At 32.7% G+C, this 12,618-nt stretch overlaps 1 pseudogene; it reads left to right on the forward strand.

The window, feature by feature from the left end:
* Positions 1-12,618, forward strand: part of LOC106058602 (dynein axonemal heavy chain 6-like) — an 89,057-nt pseudogene that overhangs the window by 43,204 nt on the left and 33,235 nt on the right.

The following is a 12,618-nucleotide window of genomic DNA, read 5'->3' on the forward strand; positions in this document are numbered from 1 at the left end:
AGTATTAACATACTAGATTAGGCTGTAGAAAACGTTACTAGCTATATTCATGTTGGTTTTATTTAACATGCTTCTATTGCATACATTTCTTGTAGTAATATTAAGACTGCTCGTGAGAGGGTAGCTAATGGACTTTCCAAGCTGTTTTCGACCAATGATTTGGTTGACAATATGAAGAAAGAACTTGTTGCCTTAGAGCCTGAACTTAAACAGAAGTCTGCTGATACTGCTGCATTGATGGAAAGACTTAAAATAGATCAAGAGAAAGCTAATGTTGTAAGTTGACATTTGAAAATAGGACTTTTCTATTTATAACATAATGTATTACGTTTGTACATACATCATTCAATTATCTTGGTAATTATTAAGAAAGTATAGGGTGATTGTTGTCAAACTCTTGTTAAGCTTAAGCACCAAAAATATATATCACTATATTTGAAATAGTATTACAAAACTTAAGTAAAGAAGTCAGTCTATGTTAATATCTTGGCATGATTTTTTCTTTAAACTTACTGATTTTTAGTAGTGATATAGTATTGATGTTCCTTTTTAAATGTGTTGGCTAAGAAAATAAAATTCTACATAGTTTATCATTCTACTTTTAATATTTTCAATTTTTTATATTTACTAATTGTATTTTTAATGGTAAATTTTAAGATTTGATGAACTAAGGGCTATTTTGGCGTGGAGTATCTAAAAAAAACAACTATGGTCTGAATAGTGCCTAACACAAAAAGATACAAAGGCAAATGTACCTGATTCAACCAATGAATAAAAAAGGGGAGACATTATTAATGTAGATAAATTATAGTTGTGGTCTGAAGACCTATGACTTTACTATGTTTGGGACTATTTAATCTTTGATTTGTAGGAAATAAGAAGAAAAAAAATCTTAATTGCTCTGTTTTTTTCTATATTATATTGAAATTTAAGGCTATTAAAATTAATGTTCTTGTTTCAAATACCTGAAAAGTCTGCACCTCTAGACCATGAGATCTTGAGGAAAACATCACCTTCACCTATCACTTAGTCTGTTTAATTGTTGACCATTCTCCTTCATTCCTCTCTGTCTTTCGCCTTAAGTGCAATCTCTTCCAGTGACAGGCTTGTCCACTTTTTGATGTTGTCTTCCATTCACTTTCTTTGTCTGCCTTTTCTTCTTTCTCCTGGTACTGAGCTATAGCAGTATATTCACTGCTAATAAAAATTATTAGTGATTACTCAAATTAAAATTTGATTTAGCAACCATTCAACATTTAAGAACATAAGACCTCTAGTCAGTGCACTAATAAGATTCTAGGCTGTTTTTGATATATTTTACTATGTTCTGATTAGGCTCAGAAATTGCTTCTGTGGATTTTTTCAGAGCTCTAATCAGTTTAAGCAATATTTGATATGTATGGATTTCTTTCAATTTTTTAATCAGGTTCAGAAACAGGTGGCTATCGATGAAGCCAAAGCGAAAACAACTGCTGAAGAAACTCAGGCTATAGCAGATGATGCTCAGCGAGACTTGAACGAGGCGCTACCTGCGCTGGAAGTTGCAGAGAAAGTAAAACATTTTTATTTCTTCATCTTATAAATTTCAGACATTCTTTCTAAACAAGATAATTACATCTTCAGCATTCTTTTAATCTAGTTAATTAGAGACTCAAACTCAGCTAAATCATTAATTTTCCTGGCTGATTCAGGCAACATGTTTTTTGCTCCAATAGCAATAGGGAAGAAGCACTTGTACCAATTGTCCTACCAGATGGAATAAGAAATGTTTCTTTATCTTTGTGTCTTTTGGAGTATTTCATTATGTTGTGTTATTGTATCTATAAGTTATGGTTGAGTATATTATGTATTACTACTATACTTTTTTTAATCTTCTGTCATAAATTGTTATTACTTGGCAAGGTAATTGTTCCTTTGTAATCCAAAATGATCGCAATCTCATTTTCTTTTAACTCAAAGACTGCTATGGAATATTATCTTCATTTTGAAAAACACAAGGCATGTGAAGGTTGGGTATGTTGAGAGTTGCCCACTTTGATCCTTTTGTTATCTTTTACTGATGACCATTATCTCCGCGTCTCAAATCTCAAAATACTGCCATACACGACTTCATGCCACGAGGAGCAATTAGAAATAGCTTTGCACAGTCATGAATTTTTATTTCATATTCTTTGTGGCATCTCTAGAGAGCTGTCTATATATCACTTGATTGTTCCCCTTGGTAGCACTTTCCAGCACACAAATTAAACATTTGGGGAGGCAATTTTGAGTCATAAGGACTACATTTTCAGCCCATCATAGTTCTTTCTGACCTTTTTGCTGTTGCATGAATACTGTCTGTGACAGCTGTAAGATCTTAAAATCTCATATGTAGTCAAAGATTTTTAACTGGTGAAGTTCTTATGCATCAGAGATGGGAGGAGATCAGCTTTTTGATGTGACTGGAACATAAGTTCCAGGAATCTGAAGCATAGCAGGGTTACAGTATTGTCAATTTTTAATTTTGTAGAAGTGAATAGTCTTCTTGACCATGCTTGTTTTTAAAGTCTGTGGCAAGCAACATGGAAGTATACCTCATCATCTAGGCTGGCATCTACATCCCAAACAGACAAACTTTTTCACATTTATTAGTTTCTGGTCATCTTTAAAAATGTCTTCCTTGGCTATTTTATTGGGAGGAGGTTAGTACAGAACATTTGTTCAGAACAAGTTTTTTGCCTTGGTGAAGAGGATCAAGCTCTTTTGAAGACCCACTTAATTTAAGACATGTAGAGCGCAGTCATCTGTGAATAGCAGATCACTGATTTAATCATATTTGGCTTTTGTCTTTACCTTAATGTCTCAGAGATTTTTCTTGTTTTTATCCTGTTTTTTTTTCAAATGTTAAAAACATAAAATAATTTGCTAATTTTAAACTTCAAATTTAAATAGCTGATGTTAAATTTAAACTTTAAAAAGAGTATATATATATGAACAAATGACACTCACAAAAAAACTGCATTATAAACCACTATTCAAATGAAGTATTGCTACTTAACACTCTTGAAGCATTTGGAGGAACAGTAAATTTATTTTAATAAACTCATAAGCTCTAGCTGCTTAGCTGTTGGCTCTTTGCAGTGGCATGCTGTTTTTCCCAGCTGTTCCACACTGCCTTACAGAGTGTTAGTTAGTCTAGGTTGTTCAGCTCAATTAAACTGTGGCATTCTGTGAGAAAATAATTGACAGTCTTGTAAGATTCCACCTCATATACTAACATCATGTTCAAGATTAATTACAACACAGAAAATTTATCACTCAGATATATTATAATTAGAATGACTATGATCTGTATTTTCAGGCTTTGTTAGCACTAGACAAAAATGACATTGCTGAGATACGAGTATTTACCAAACCTCCAGAACTTGTTCAGACAGTTTTAGAAGCCGTTGCTATTCTCTTAGGCAACAAGTAAGTGGAACAAATAAACACTGTCATTAATATTGTATACTTGTTGAATGTATAATGACCTTGACCTGCAGTAGTTCATTGCACTAAAATGTTGATTGCATACGCATTGATTTCTTTCAGGACAGACTGGGCGAGTTGTAAAGCCATGCTGGCAGACACAAACTTCTTAAAAAAAATGTATGAATATGACAAAGAAAATGTCCCAGCCGCCAAGCTGGCTAAAGTCAGGAAATATACATCCATGCCAAGTTTTGTACCTGACGTTGTAGCCAAAGTTTCAAAGGTAACTTATTTAATTGTTAAATTATTTCTAAAAATCATTAAATTATTTCTAAAAACTCATTAGACTGGATAATGAAAAGGTAAAAAGCTGGCAACACATGCATTCAATGGACAAAAAAAATGGAGGATCTAGATTTCACAAGATGATATCGGCCTCCAAAAACTACAACATGCTCGTATAAAATTAAACAAGGTCATTATAGAAGTGGAGAAAACTGGTTTAAAAATCAAAATTAAAAGAAAACTCAGGTGTTGAGAATAAATAAAACCAAGAAACACCACTACAACGTCAAGGAGAAAACCTAGTAGAAAGAGATGATATTGTCTATATTGAAAGCATCATAAGCAAAGATGATTAACATAGATGTTTAAAATTAGATCAACTAGGCTAGTCATGTGTTTAATATTCTATAGAAGATCTGGTGTTAAAAAAAACAACTGTCTCTACACAACAAAATGTGAATGTGAAATCATTTCTTTTATTTGGTTCACAGACTTGAAGAGTAACACAGTCTAACATACACCAACTAATGTTGTACTAATAAAATGATCTGTCTAATAAGTTAAGCCCACAGTATGTCAAAACAACTCCACTTTTCATTGAATGTTGTTTTGTCTTTTGTTTTGTTTGTTTTTTTGTTTCTTTTTTTATTTGCCAACCAGCAGTCTTCTAAGCAGAAAAACAATTTCTGTATTTGGTGTGAAAAAAAAATGTCTATAGATGCATTATTATTATTTTTTTAGTAGACATTATATTTTGTAATTACATTGTTTATGGAAAAGTTTCAGTGAATGTACATCTTAAATCATTAACTACTTATCTGAAAATATTTGTGATTTAATGTTTTGAAGATTGTTATGACCACCGAGTAATGATGGAATGTTGTTTGATAAATCTATTCTTCGTCCAGGCTTGTAAAACTTTAGTCCTATGGGTTCGAGCAATTGATGTTTACTCTGCTGTAGCTAAACAAGTTGAGCCAAAGAAACAAGCGTAAGTAATTGGAAGTCATAGCATTAAATAATTAGCAGTCAAAGCATTAAATAATTAGCAGTCAAAGCGTTGCTATTTTTTAAATCATTCTAGGTATAAGTAAAAAAATATTCAATTATATTTGTTTTCTTAGACTTATTTTAATATAACTTTAGTGGTCATTACTTAGTAAACTTTGTACTAAATCATAATGATGTCACTTTGAACATGGGATATATATAGTTTTTTTACAGAAGTATATGTATAGTTGGTATATTATTATTACAAGATGTATTATCTGTTCCTTGTCAGACTGGCTGAGGCTCAAGACGTTCTCAATGAGGTTTTAAGTGTCCTCAAAGCTAAACAAGACCAACTGGCTGAAGTGGAGAAACAAATTAAAAATCTTCAGGCTGTCTTTGACAAGAGTATGGCTGAAAAAAAAAGTTTGGAAAGAAACATGGCTGTGACTGCCGCCAGATTGAAACGCTCTTCCAAACTGACAACAGCTTTAGCTGATGAACAAGTTGGTTATTTTAAAATCTATGAGAACTATTATAACATTAAAATATGATTCTTAGTCAGACTTGGCCTACTGGGCGTAGTTTTTATAATATCAAAGATAAATTGAAATGATCAAACAAAAATATCACCTTGAGGAATAAATTAAAGATTTGAAAATATGTGCATTCATTCACTAAAACCATATTTCCATATTGGAGATGAGACATGCATGACACACAATCTTGGAAAGAATTGTGAGACTACAATGATTTTGTCACTTTCTTGGTTTGATTTTTTTTCATATTTCTACTTTAAAAAATATACATTTCAGTAGCTCAACTATCTTTGAATCCCAAAACAACATCTCAATCTGATGATTTCATGTTGAAATAAGAAATGGGACATTACTAAAAACTCATTTATTTCTCATCTTTATCATTGAACTATTTATTCTCTGCTCCTTGAAATATTTATTCTCTGCTCCTTGAAATACTTATTCTCTGCTCCTTGAAATATTTATTCTCTGCTCCTTGAAATATTTATTCTCTGCTCCTTGAAATATTTATTCTCTACTCCTTGAAATATTTATTCTCTGTTCTGCAAGGTTGTTAAAAGTGGTAATGGATATAAGCACTCCACTACCTAAAAATACTTTCAATGGCTTTCAGATAGCCTCTGACAAACAGCCTCTACCCGTTAGATGTTAGATATGGGAGAATTGTTATCACTAACTGGGGAAAATGTGTAACCAGTGCCTAAACCAGTAAGCTTCAGGCAGGAGGGGCTCATTAGCCTTGGTTGACTACCCACCTAGGAGAAGGAAAACTGAATTCAAACCTCTGCTGCCTTGCGGCAATACCCAAATATGTGAAAGGCTTTGGGAGTCTATCTTGAGGAAAAATAAGGAGCAGACAAGGCAGTTGGCAGAGCCTGCGCCACCGCATTTCGCATTCTGTATCAGCAGTTGCTGTTCCTTTGGATTCATCAGCTGTGCAGAGAAATTGGAAAATAGCTGTTTGGGTTACATTGTTCCAACCATAACTAATGCCCAGGCATTCATCTCATTTCTCATTTCCATAGTTATTTTGCAACTGAAGGAGGCCATTGTATTTATTCCCTTTCTACATCATGTTTCTTATAGGTTCGCTGGGAGGAAAGTGTTGCCAACTTTGATGTACAGTTGAAAAATGTAGTAGGAGATGTTTTTATAGCAGCAGCTTGTGTAGCTTACTATGGAGCCTTTACTTCTACTTACAGGCAAAAACTTGTAGAAGGTAAGTCTAAACATCAAAAACAATGTACTTTTAAAATGTTTAGATACAGACACCCTTGAAAACTAGTACCATTAAGAGAGCAAACTGGTCGTGTGGTATGCCTTTAGGACTGTCATCAGTTTGAACCCTTCCCACTGCTGTCTGCTTTGGTTCTCAAGAAGTTTAGATTGGTACATGATAATCTTAATTTCTGAATGAATGTCCAAAACTTAAAAAACGAAACCTTTATTAATGCAATGTCTGCTTATACCATATTAACTGATTGTTTTTTGACTAGCTTAAGTCTTGTGTTGGATACATAAATACATTTTTTAGACCTTTGTAGCAGCTTTTGATTCATTTCAGTTGTAAGTTTTCCTAATCGCCCATTAATCTTGATACATGACAACTAATCATCCTCAATAAGAAAATATGAATAGTACAAAATGAATTAGGTTTTGAAAATGGTGAAGGCTGTTTCTAAAAAATGTTTATAAAATGTTTTACATGTTACGGATGTTCCTTCAAAGATAAGGATAATCTACTTTCTAGTCCAAACCTACAGCTTTCTGCTTTTGAATTGATCATTTGAGACTGTATACCTTCCTGGCCAAACATCAAATTATACAAACTTCTTGTTCTCATAACTCTTGAAAATATTATTAGGTCTAGCTTGATTTTTCATTATTTAGTTATGCTTTACTCTCATATATATGATTTAGTAGTTAGAAACAAAATATTTTACATCAATTATTATTAACTTAGAAGGCGCGGTGGCTGAGCGGTAAAGGGCTTGACTTCCAAACCAGTGTCCGGGGTTTGAATCCTAGTGAAGACTGGGATATTTAATTTCAGGATCCTTGGGCGCCTCTGAGTCCACCCAGCTCTAATGGGTACCTGACATTAGTTGGGGAAAAGTAAAGGCGGTTGGTCATTGAGCTGGCTACATGACACCTTCGTTAACCATAGGCCACAGAATCAGATGACCTTTACATAATCTGCCCTATAGACCACAAGGTCTGAAAGGGGAACTTTACTATTATTAACTTAACTGTATCTTGTATTTCTCACATTTAATTATTTGTTAAAAACTTTTAGAAATATTTATATTAATATATATATATGAATGATATATATTTATATTAAGAAAGAACATTTTTAAGAAAGTAGCATAACATAACCTAAATATTACCGCAACGACCAATTGACATGACTGAAATACTCTGATGTATCTAGCATGAATACTTAGATTCATTATAAGACATTTGAATGTATTTAATAATTTGGATACTAAAACTTTTCTACAGGTTGGACTAAACGATTGATTGAGCTTCAAATACCTGCAACAGAAAATATGACTCTTGTGTCAGTCTTGGCAGATATATATGAAATTCGACAATGGAATGCTGATGGTCTGCCAAGAGATGCTGTGTCAATTGAAAACGCTGTTCTTGTAATTAAAGGTCGCAGGTGGCCTTTGATGATTGACCCACAAGAACAGGTAAAGTTTCTAAGTAAACAAATAATGTTTCTAGTATGTACTTGTATTGATTAAAGCTGAGTTTTATTGTTGACACTTCTTTCAGGCCAACAGATGGATCAGAAATAGAGAGGCTCTAAATAAGCTTAAAATTATTAAATTATCAAATTCCAACTTTCTGAGAACACTGGAAGCTTGCATAAGAGCAGGTTTACCTGTTTTGATGGAGGATGTTGGTGAAGCTTTGGATCCAGCACTAGAACCTGTCTTGTTAAAACAAACCTTTATACAGGTAACATTTTTCTATTACAACTAAACATTTAAACACTTTACTGTATACCAAAATTTTCTCTGTGTGTGTAAAAGCTGTGTTTGTAAAAGCAAAAAGGTTTAATGATGGAGTTATGTCTCCTGACTTGTTACAACTTTACGTAATCTACCCTTGGACTCCAATATGTTTTGAGGGTTTGGTCAGTGCAACATTCAATTCATTTCTCCATCTATAACTAAAGTGCTTTACATTACAAGTAACATATCAATCTTTAAACTCCTTTAGGTAATTGAACCTTTTTTGTAACCTTATTGACTTTTTCAGTTATATATTCATAAGTAAGGTCACTTTTATCAAATTTGACACTATGATAATGCTTCATTTCTAAGGACTTAACAATGTTTCTTTATAAGAGTAGATCCAAAAATTTTGACTTTTTTGGGGTGCCTAATTAGGTATATGTGAAGTAAAGCTATTGCTTGTTTTAATCCCAGAATTCTCAAAGAGATGCACAGGACTGTGTTAATGCAGAGTGTTCAGATGCAAATGTATTGTTGAACAGAGAGGAAAAAAATGTTACTGTAATCTTTTAGAACACCTGTCTTGGTTGCTGAAGTTATCAAAATATATTTTGTACACAAATAAATAGATTAGTGTTGTAGGTAACTGTGAATGAAAAAATGCGAGGCTAAAATGATAATACATAAAAGGTTAAGGATGATTTTATGGAATGCCTCCCCCCTCCCCATTTGCCAATGCTTTCAATGAATTTCATAGTGTTGTATCTGGTCTCCTTAGTGATTTTCTTGGAATGTTCCTGGTTTTAATTGAATAGAGTATATGTAGTCATAACGTATGTCCAATTAGAAAATTATTTTCTGGTCAGAGCCTACTTGTTATAATATAGCAGAGAACAGATCATCTTACCTTATCTTGTCTGCCTACCATATTTTTTTGTAGATTGAAATCTTGATAATGATATTTTAAACATTCTCGAACATCATTCTCATTATAACTATGTTATGGGCTGATTTATGATAATTTTTCTTTCCTTTTCTAAGGGAATGAACTAAGTTTTATGTTTAGCTCACAATAGATTTATAGGAAATATAAGAAAATATAAGATGGAGTTCATTTGCCCCTGAGTCCACCCAACTCTAATGGGTACCTGACTTTAGTTGTGGAATGTAAAGGCGGTTGGTCGTTGTTCTGGCCACATAACACCCTGCTTGTTAACTGTTGGCCATAGAAACAGATGACCTTAACATCATCTGCCCCATAGATAGCAAGGTCTGAAAGGGGAACTTTACTTTTACTTAGCTCGTGTCTCATGTTTACAGGAAGTATTCAATGAACAGCGTTTTGGATGTAATCTTTAAAATTAAAACAAAAGTTAGTTTATCTTGTAATATTTCTAAAAGTAATGAAGTCTATTCACATGTAAAATATTTCACATGTTCCTTCAGATTTGACGGTAATTTCATCCTAACCAAACCTCTCGCTGAACTGTAGGTTATGAATCTGGTACTATTGAGACCATCGAACAACAGTCTAGTCAGCATATCACACTACCTGGCTGCCGTCAATGAAACGATAAGGAAAAATCTTAGCATGAATAATATTATAATAAATGAAATGACCATAAATAGAATCATGATGAATCAACTAGTAATTAATAAGATTATTATAAATAAAATCAGCATAAGTGAAATTATAATTGAATTTGTCATGAATGAGCTTAAAAGGGATTGGAAGGATAGAACTTGCAGTTCAAAACTAAATTTTCAAAGTGATACCCAATGTGTAGAGTTTTAGGCCAACATTCTGATTAAATAAAAATTACTTTTTAATCTTTTTTTTTCGTTGTCTTTTTTCAGGGTGGGCGTGTGTTGATTTGCTTGGGGGATAGCGATATAGACTATGATCGAAACTTCCGTTTCTCTATGACCACCAAACTGTCTAATCTACATTACTTGCCAGAAGTCTGCATCAAAGTAACAGTTATCAATTTCACAGTCACCAAGAAAGGCCTTGAAGATCAACTTCTTAGGTTGAAAATTTCTTTTTCATCTGTTTTTTTTTTAGTTACATGCATTTTATTTTAGCTCTGGCTTAATATCCAAAGCATTCTTTCAAGACTAAATTAACCAGTCGAATTGTTAAAAAGATTTTTAAAAAAATAAGATTAGTTAAACTAAATACATTACAATTTTTATTACCAAAATAAAAACTACATTTATGTAAATGTTGTTTTATTGTTTTGATTATGAAAATAGAAATAGAAATTTTTTTTTTGGAATACAATCTGTTTTTAAATAGACTAATTTTCAATTAGGAACAGTAAAAATTTCAACTAGTTACATTTAAAAGGTCAGACATGAAAAGGTTGTTTTTTTTTCTTTTGGTTGTAGTGATGTTGTCAGTTTAGAGAGACCAGACTTGGAAGAACAAAGAAATGAACTCATCATGAGAATCAATGCTGATAAGAACCAGCTGAAATCTATTGAAGATAAATTCTTAAGTTACTTTTTGAATCGGAAGGAAATATATTGGACAATGAAGAACTTATCAATACATTGAATGATTCTAAGGCAAGTATCACATAGGCCTTGAAATGTGAGAGTTTCACATGTGTGAGTTTCACTTGTTTCCATTGGTAATGTGGGTGTTTATGACCATTAAAGCATCAATCAAATGTCCCAAGCACATCTTGAGGATCTCTCATTCCTTATATCTCTCGGCAGAAGTAACACAGCACTAAAATATTTTTTTTTATAATTCCGCTAGCAGAGTTTAATATGTAATAATGATCATATAATTATAATGTGATTTAGAAAACAAAGATGTAGAAGACTAGAAATCAAACAAAAATACCATTATGTTTTATTAGACTTGGTTCAAGAAAAAACAATGTTCATAAAGTTAAACAAAATTCTAAGATTAAAATGGGTCTAACAATGTTACCAGAAAATTATATCATGAGGGTGTCTACCAATAAATTTTACTGCTATTGGGAAAAAATTGGTTTTAGTTGCCAATTTAAAGTAAAAACATCAAGTAACAGTGTAGATACACTTGTTGAAATAAGTAAATAAATAATGTATAGCAGACATGTATTAACTAGTTTTTAATTCTGATCAACTTAAAGAAAAATATTGAATGGTTTCTTGACAGGTCACCTCAGCAGTTATCAAAGACTTACATTGAATTGTTTCTTGACAGGTCACCTCAGCAGTTATCAAAGACTTACATTGAATTGTTTCTTGACAGGTCACCTCAACAGTTATCAAACAAAGACTTGCTGAATCCGAGACAACAGAAGAAAAGATCAGTGTGGCCCGGGAGAAATATCGCTGTGTTGCTGAGAGGGGTTCGGTTATGTACTTTGTGGTGTCTGACATGGGGGAAGTAGATCCCATGTATCAATTCTCTCTCAAGTATTTTAAACAGGTAAAGGAATGGATAAGCCAATAAAATCATCACATTAGTATGTGTAATTTACATTCCTAAACCAATAAGTATTGATCTTAGTACCCAAAGTTGGTCTCTTTCAAATTGTAGTGGGCCCATGCATAAATGTAAAATTTTTAACTTTACCCATATTTACTTCATATACATTTTGCAAGTATTTAAAAAGGATATTGTTATAAATGAACTTATTGATATGGGTAAGGTTAGATGTGCATATGACACGCTCACACAGGTGACAGAAGCCATCTACTGCTAGCATTAAACCAGGATGAGGGATGGCCCTTCAGGAACACTCTACTTGAAAATAGGTTGTGATGTGGTCATGTGATTTGTCTAAAAAAGGTCTGGGGACATTCTGTCATTTCCTAGAAGGCCTTCATTGGCCCTTTATAAAGAGAAGAGGTGGCAGAGTCAAGATAGTCTGGTAGAGTCCAGTATGAGTTCAGGACAAAACAGATAGTCTAGTATGATTCAATTAAGTAGAGCAGTACCTTTTTGTAAGGTTCTCTACAGTGAAGTGCTTGTGCAGTCTTTCAAACTTCCAGCTGTACAGTATTTGACTTAGTTTATTAGAGTTGATAAAGTACCCGGCAATCTGAGTCCAGTGTTTCCAGGCAGCCAGATAGATAGTCATAACAATAAAAACAGATAATTTACTCATGTATAAGCACATGTGTTTTTTTCTCATATTCTTTGACAATCAGTATATGTCTTATCCAAAATATCCATTATTTACAGTTAAAGTTTGAAATACAGTGTCATTATTAACTAATTTAGAAAATTCATTATAAAATGTTTAGCTTCTTTGTGTATTGTGTTGCTGATGGGCAGAACCACTTTAAACATTACCCCTGTAAACCGATTATAATAATAATCTTTATTATCCATGAATGCTTTGCTAGATGGTATATTAGATGACAATGATGGTATATAA

The sequence above is a fragment of the Biomphalaria glabrata genome, chromosome 12 (genome assembly GCF_947242115.1).
Source record: "Biomphalaria glabrata chromosome 12, xgBioGlab47.1, whole genome shotgun sequence".
Classification (NCBI taxonomy): Eukaryota; Metazoa; Mollusca; class Gastropoda; family Planorbidae; genus Biomphalaria; species Biomphalaria glabrata.